This window comes from Dendronephthya gigantea, unplaced genomic scaffold, assembly GCF_004324835.1.
Source record: "Dendronephthya gigantea isolate DGI-Jeju-01 unplaced genomic scaffold, DenGig_1.0 000566F, whole genome shotgun sequence".
NCBI lineage: Eukaryota > Metazoa > Cnidaria > Anthozoa > Malacalcyonacea > Nephtheidae > Dendronephthya > Dendronephthya gigantea.
The window spans coordinates 28713-36404 of NW_021163576.1; the positions used below are offsets into that span (position 1 = coordinate 28713).

A 7692-nucleotide genomic window follows, 5' to 3' on the forward strand; every position below is an offset into this window, starting at 1 on the left:
GAGAACATTTCAAGAGGTAGGAAAAAAACAAAAAGTGAGAAAACTTCGGCTGCTTAAAAACAAAGCACAATGTGCACTTTGGTTTCTAAAAAGCTTCGGTCTAGAGCTTTCAAATATTACACTCCAAGATAAAGAGGGTACTTCTCACACCCTAGACTATGATGCATCCAGTGGTGTACCAGGTATGAGCCAAGATAACGAGGACAATATTGAAAAAGTTTTGTTTTTATTGGACAAATTTTGTATAGCTGATGAAGCTTACCATGAACTATCCATGATTACAGATGGTCTACCAAAATCTTACATTATCAAAAAGTCAAGATCAGACTTAAACAAGACATACTCTATAGAAAGAACACAAGGAAAGTATTTAGGTGCAAAACTTAATTTTACATCTACCCTAATGGACCATGTAAAAGATCTACTAGTCATAAAACCAGAGTTAGAGAGAGAAACAATCCAAAAAAGTTAAGTGGCGATGGTGCCCGAATGTCCAGAACTACGAATTTCATGATGTTCTCATTTGCACTCCTACAACTTGAAGAAAATGTCATGTCATCAAAGAATAATAGAACGGTTGCAATAATTAATGGACCTGAAGACTATGAGACATTGAAGGACTCACTACCTAATTTTTTCAAAGAAATTAATGAACTTATTCATCAAGGATTTATATTAATTGATGGTAAAGAAATCAAATTGGAGTTCTTTCTTGGTGGTGATCTTAAATTCTTGTTAATGATAATGGGCTTAAACTCTGCTTCATCAAATTATGCCTGTTTATGGTGTAAGGTGCACAAACAAAACAGATGGGACACAAGCAAGCCCTTGAACTTTTACAATGAGGGGGAACAAAGGAGAAATTTGGCTGAACTCAAAGAGATGTGGCAAACTAGTGGAGAAAATTTTGGGTGTATCCGTCCCCCCCTGATTGATATAGAGCTAGACCATGTAGTGCCAGATGAGTTACACCTATTGTTAAGGGTGACAGACCGGTTGCTTCAAAACATAATTGATGAAATAATTGAACGGGATGTGATTGCAGATTTTAACAAGCCAAATACTCAACCCAAAGGGACACTGTTAAAAAAATTTGTAGACAATATAAATGAATTAGGTGTACCATTTTCAGTTTGGTTTAAGAAAAATGCAGATGGATCAAGAAGTAAAATCGAAGACCACACCAGCTTAGTTGGGGGCCAAAAGAAAACCTTGCTAAACAAACTCCCTGATATATTGCATCATTATCTCTACCCTGAGACATGTGAAATTGTAACTCAAATATGGAGAGATTTCAAAGATTACTATGATTTGATCACAAATTTTGAATTGACATGTGATTCATCCAGCATCATATTTAACAAAGCAATAAAATGGATTGAACTGTTTTGTTCTTTAAGAAATACTAGATCTGGCTATACAAGGGATAGAGTCACACCTTACATGCACATGATGTGTTATCACATTCCAATTTTCATTCAACAATATGGTTGCATTAAGAAGTTTACGGGTCAAGCTGTTGAAAAAAACAACGACGACGCCAAAAGAATTATGTTCCAAAAATCTAATAAATGGGATGCTGCCAAGGATATCCTCCAAACAGAGAGCAGGCAGTGGGACTTAAAGCAACATGTACGTGTGAAAGGTCCTTATATTAAAAGAAAGGCTGAATACTGGGGAGGAGATATCTGCAGAGTAAGGAAAGACAGAAGACGTCTTTCTCAACCTGCTACACCCCAAGTAGATGATCACGACATATTGCATTCCCCCCCAATCCCAATCACAAATTCGGTGGATTATGGAAAGTTAACGATCATGCAGTTACGCAACATTGTCAAAGAAAAAGGCCTCAACAGACGAGGGCTGTCAAAGTTTAAAAAGCATCAGCTAATAAATTTAATTGAAACATCCTAAATGCTTCAAGAGTTTAACTGTCTTGTTTCATGGGAACAAGCAGATGTATAGATGCTACTGGTATTATTCCAGTAGGTGAATTTTTTGCTTGGTTGAGAAACTACAAATTTTTAATTCCTTAAGCTTTCAATCTGTGAATATGGATCATTGCCAGAGGAAATTTTGCATATTTTGGTTATGAAATAATTAGTGGTTGTTACACCAAAGAAAAACATTACAATTGAGAGATGAAACCATTGGACTGACAAGTGAGGTATATAATGACATATGATATATCTACAAATATCATGTATACAAGTGTTGCAATTTGCTTTAATATACTTTTTCCACACCAATGATGTCACTTATTTATGCATAAAGATATCAAAATATAAAAAAAAACTCAATTATTCTCTTTATAAAGAGTCTGCTTTGTTAAAGTAGTTCGCAGTGTGCTGTAATTATCCACAAACTATGTCACTGCCAAGCAGATTGACTTTACATAGGTTTATGTATATATAGGTTCACTTCATGTTATTTTAATCCAACATTACCTTTATGAAGCAACTTTAATAAAGTTAATTGAAATTTTTTCAGTGTAAGCACGGGGAGCTTCAACAATGCTTTCTCCTTCTTTCACAAAACATTTTGCTGATCTACCAAGAAATTTCCGCATCTTCACCGGAAATAGCATCTTTACACCATCCCCATGTTTGTCATAGCGGCAATTCCAATTATTGGGTAGGCCACAATTTACAAAATCCTGTTCCTCAAACAATGTCCAGCTCTTTTGTTCAGCAGCCTTTCCTTTCCCACCAAACAAGTAATTATAAACATCATGTCGAAACTCCACAGTCAACTTTTGTTCTGGCCATCTGTGTTTGAGGGAAGCAACAACTTCCTTTCTTAACCGGTCCACACATTCTATGACATCATTAGTGTGTGGTTTAGGGTTCTCAAAGTACCTGGAGTATTAAAATATGCATTTTAATATAAAAAAAACTCCTGAAGAAATAAAATTGCAGTATGTGCCCCCTAAATTGCCCAGTACTGCCAAAGGGAAGACATAAGCCTTGAATTCTATTTTTCTATTAAAACTTATTGAACACTGCAACTGTGGCTGGCAGTTTACAAACACTGAAACTCATGCATGTGCTGTACATATCTTTATCACACTTCATCCTAATTATGGCACAACTACAGTACTTTTTCATGTCCAAACCTTTGTTTCAAAATTCAAAGGGTTTAATATTATTTTAAAACTTGGATATAGTATCCCAATTTGTCAGTTTGACATTACACTGATGAATAAAATTTACCTTAAGGATGCTCTTGAAATGTGATGTTCCGGTTCCCAAGTACTTTCAAACGAACTGTAATCCTTCCATTTAACTAGGTACTTGACTTCCTATAAGCGTACGTTTGATAGATGGTCTTTATTAGATATTAAAATACATAGAACATCAAAAGTCGATATACTACGTCTACAAAGATGTTTACCTTGTTAACCTTTCTGCGGGCAATCACACGCTCAGCCTCAAAAATACCAACTATCTTTGTTTTTTTAATTTTCTTCCTTTTTGTTTCATCGTATACAATGTCTACGGTACTCAATTTGTTCAAAAGAAAATACGGGACTCCTTGCCTTTCACGGGTGTTAGTCGCCATTACGGATTATTGCATAATTATACCATCGAGCCATTTTATGAAATTTTCACCAATTCCTTCGGTCAAGAAGCGGACGCTGCCCAAGAACGCGGACGCAAAATGTCCCAAATTTCTGGTAATGAGCTTTTTGTATATAATCAGTAATTTAAAGTTTTTAAATCAGTTTAACTTGCTTTATTTATTAATTCTCTACATTTCTTTTGCTAAGTTCACCAAAATATTGAGGAATTTTGACGGTTACTGTAAATTTTAAAGCATTGCTTTTCCGCGGTTTGGGTTTTGTTTCAAAGGGATTTGCGCAGATTTACCCCCGGAACACCCGATTTTTTCCTATACGTCGCAACTGCGCATGTGCCGTCGAGCCTTCAACATTATTCACGATGTAAAGAAACGAGGAGCGACGAGCATTGCTTCAAAACATTCCGAGCGTAAAAATCGTGCAATTCTTTGAGAATCTACGCAATTTATCAACTTATGTTATGAATTACGAGCATTCAATTCGACACAAATATAATTTGGAAGGTTTATTCCATAAATAGAGATTCATAAGAGGTTAGGAAAAAACGACGCTGTGTTGTTTATGTATTGATAGATCTCTTACACGAATGACGAATATATATTATGTCGATATATAGCAAGTCGATACCTGGTATTCTGCATACAGTACATAAATGATACTATACAAAACGGACATTTTGTGCAGTAATCAAATCATTTTGGTGGTATACAGTATTGATTATATGTATATTGTTTTGTATCGATTTAGCTACGCGTCGAAGTATCCACATCATAGACATAATATGCACCGCGGTTTATTTACATTATTTACAACGCAACTATTTTGGCTATTCTTATGAAATGACGATAAATTGTTGCCATCATATAAATGTAGTGAATGTAGTCACAGTTGTTTGACGAAGAAAAGAGACTAAACTGAGAAAATCGCGTCCGGTTTACATGGGCAACTAAAATAATTTAATAGTGACAGTATCCGCGGCTAACGTAACTTGAGTACTTTGAATAATTTCCTTTTGATTAATGTTTAACCTAGTTCATTATATTTTTACTGGCATAAGTCAAAATGTTTATGTTGGGAAAACGTGTTGCTTAGGTATTACAGGGCATGAAAACTTTGCACTATCCTTGGATCCCTAGTTAAATTTTGGATACGATATTTTGACTTGAGGTTTCCAGTTTCAGCCATTAGTTCATCTCTTCTGAGGTTTTTGTTGAAATGAGTAATTGCCAATATGTGCCTGTAGTTTAAAATAAAGTGAAGCTTAGTTTTAGATGTTTATTTATAAAATAACAATAGAACTGTGTCTGTATAACTGTAATAGTTATTTTTCACACCAATGTTGAGCATGACTTATTAACAAGATGATGGAGGGATTATATACATATAGGAGTCTGTATACATTATAAAAGCATGTACATACCTGCAATACATCCCTGGAAATGAAAATGCAATCATTTTTGGGGAAAAATGATTTAACACAGAGTGGAATCCCTCTAAGCAACTAGTCTGTGAAAGTGGTGATGCTTGGCAAATACCCTTTATAATTCTCTTGTTTAAAAGAGCATTGCGCACTCTCTCATAAACATCAGAATCTATATTAACCAAAATAAATTTATAGTTACCATACCAATGCAGTATTAATAGTTGGTATACTTATATGCTAATTAAAATTGTATACAAGTAGTTTAAACAAACAAAAATGGTTCAACTTATTCAATAAGATGAAACATGTTTGTCACATAAATTTGGAGAGATGAACAGCAGTTGATAGTTAGATTCAGGGTGTGCAATACAGCTAATTGTGGTTATTTGTAAAATATGTTTTACCTTTATCAAGCCGTGTTCTTTCCTCTATATCATCATGTGCACACTTATTGAAGACAGGATTAGGAAAGTCTTTGTGAACATTAGTAACATGTTCCAAAAATGATTCAAATTTTGCCCAAATGACTTGGCCATTACCATCAGCTGTGGATGTGGCACTCCAGATGAGATGGTTAACACATGGCTTCACCCATGGTAAAAGCACCTCACAATCCTTCCCTTAGCAATTTTGCTCAGTACTTTTGAAACCTCTAAAGAATATACAGTATGTCTTTAGTATGTTTGTATATTCTACATAGCAATTATGTGATATTTATAGCACATACATTTGGTCAAATGCCACAGGTCAAAGTAGTGAGTGATTTCTGGCAGCTTTTCTAGCATGTGTTTGGCAATGGATGAATGGCGATCAGACACAAAGGTGTTAAGATTCAAATCATTTTTTGATACATCCTCCATTGATCTTGTGAAAGCCATATATTCCATGGCAGGACTGCTGCCAGCTTCATTTTTCTAAATGGTGAAAAATATGCAAATATATAATATGCTAAGAGTTCATAAATCTACAATATATTATGCAATTACACAGTACCTGCACTAAACTGAAATCAATTATTGCATTTATTGGATCATCACAACAGAACAAACTATATGCACATTATTTTGCGCTATGTCCCATACTGTCATGACGACCATCCCCAGCTAAAACAAAGCCATCTATTTCTTTCAACTTCGCTTGCCATGATGCTTTGTATGATTTCCAATGCATATGAATGGTGGGAAACAGCTTGGTCTTAAAATAAAGAGATCTTCATAATAAGTACAAGGTGATGGAAATTCCTCACCTAACTTCCAAGAGAGCAAACAAATAACAAATGAGTGGCAGCTATTTTTTTGTCATGATAGAAAAAAACAACCTAAATAGGAATTGTTTTGAACTGGTCAACACCAATATAGCTAACTGGTTAGGTAACTAATCAAACAAACTGCATGTATACATACACGTTGATGGCGGTAGAATGTGGACAGAGATATGCTTCCTAACCCCATATGTTCAAATATTCTTAGCGTTTTGCTTGCAGATCCACCGCCAGTTAAAATGGCAAATGACAGAAGTAAATTCCCCGCTGGAATACTGGAGTTAGGAAATTTTGGTTGACTGCTCCACACATTGTTGCGTTTTGTGCACTTTTTTTGACTGCATGTTCTCTCGATTTGTACCATTGTTCCAAACTTTTTAACATCAATGAGGACACCTGGCATGCTACAGGTTGGACAAGTGCCAAATAATTCCATGAGTTGTGGAAGAAAGACAACAAACTTTGCTTGTGTCCTCAAATTGTCATCTTTGATATAGACTCTTAAATGAATAGAATGAAGTAATAAGATATCAATATAAGATATCAAGGTATTTTGCTTATGTTTGCATACAACTACATGCGTACTTTATTTCTTATAGATATTTCATTTCGGTCATTTATACATAGTGTATTTGAGTAAAATTAGTACCTTTTCCCAGAAATATCATCCTCTATCTCCGATTCTGTATCAGTGGCAGTCAATGGCTCTTCCAGTGCTGGTTCTTCTTCGACCTCTGTTGGTATGGATGGTTCTGATGTATGTGAGTCAACATTGCTAACACTGCTAACATCATCATCATCATCACTATCCTCTTCCTCATCACTAGTATCATCATCTGATGATGAATTATCACCACCTAGTAAATAAATAAGGGATTGCAATAAGCAACATTTACAGAATATTATTATCATAACATGTTTTGAACAACATTAACAGATTATGATTACCAAAACTTCACTGAGCCTTATAAAAAAGCATCCTTTCCTTCATTTGCCTCAACTTTTTCGTTAATTCATTGCAATTGCTACAACTTGATGGCATTGTCTGGACCCACGCGGTCTTTACATTTCCTTCAATATCACCCTAAAATATATAGATATAGACTTTATATGCATAATTTTGATAGATAGAATTTGTTTGCATAATTCCGGAAATTACTCCGTCTTTAATACCATGTCAGTTTCTTCTGCTGATTGTTGTTCAAGCATCTCAACTCATAAATCGTGTTGGTCACTCTCTGCTGTTGGGCATTGTTCAAAACTCTCGGTTGATTAACATGCTGCTGCTTGACTATGAGATTTTGTAGCGCCACACTTTTCATAATCTGTTTGTTTAGCACAAAGAGTCTATAAATAGATAAAATATCATTTTACTATTTATTTAAAAGACAAAGGTCAAAGTCTAAATACAAATTACAGCATAATGCC

At 34.9% G+C, this 7692-nt stretch overlaps 1 pseudogene; it reads right to left on the reverse strand.

The window, feature by feature from the left end:
* Window positions 1-3285: 3285 nt before the first annotated feature.
* Window positions 3286-7575, reverse strand: LOC114543839 (annotated as a pseudogene).
* Window positions 7576-7692: the final 117 nt, after the last annotated feature.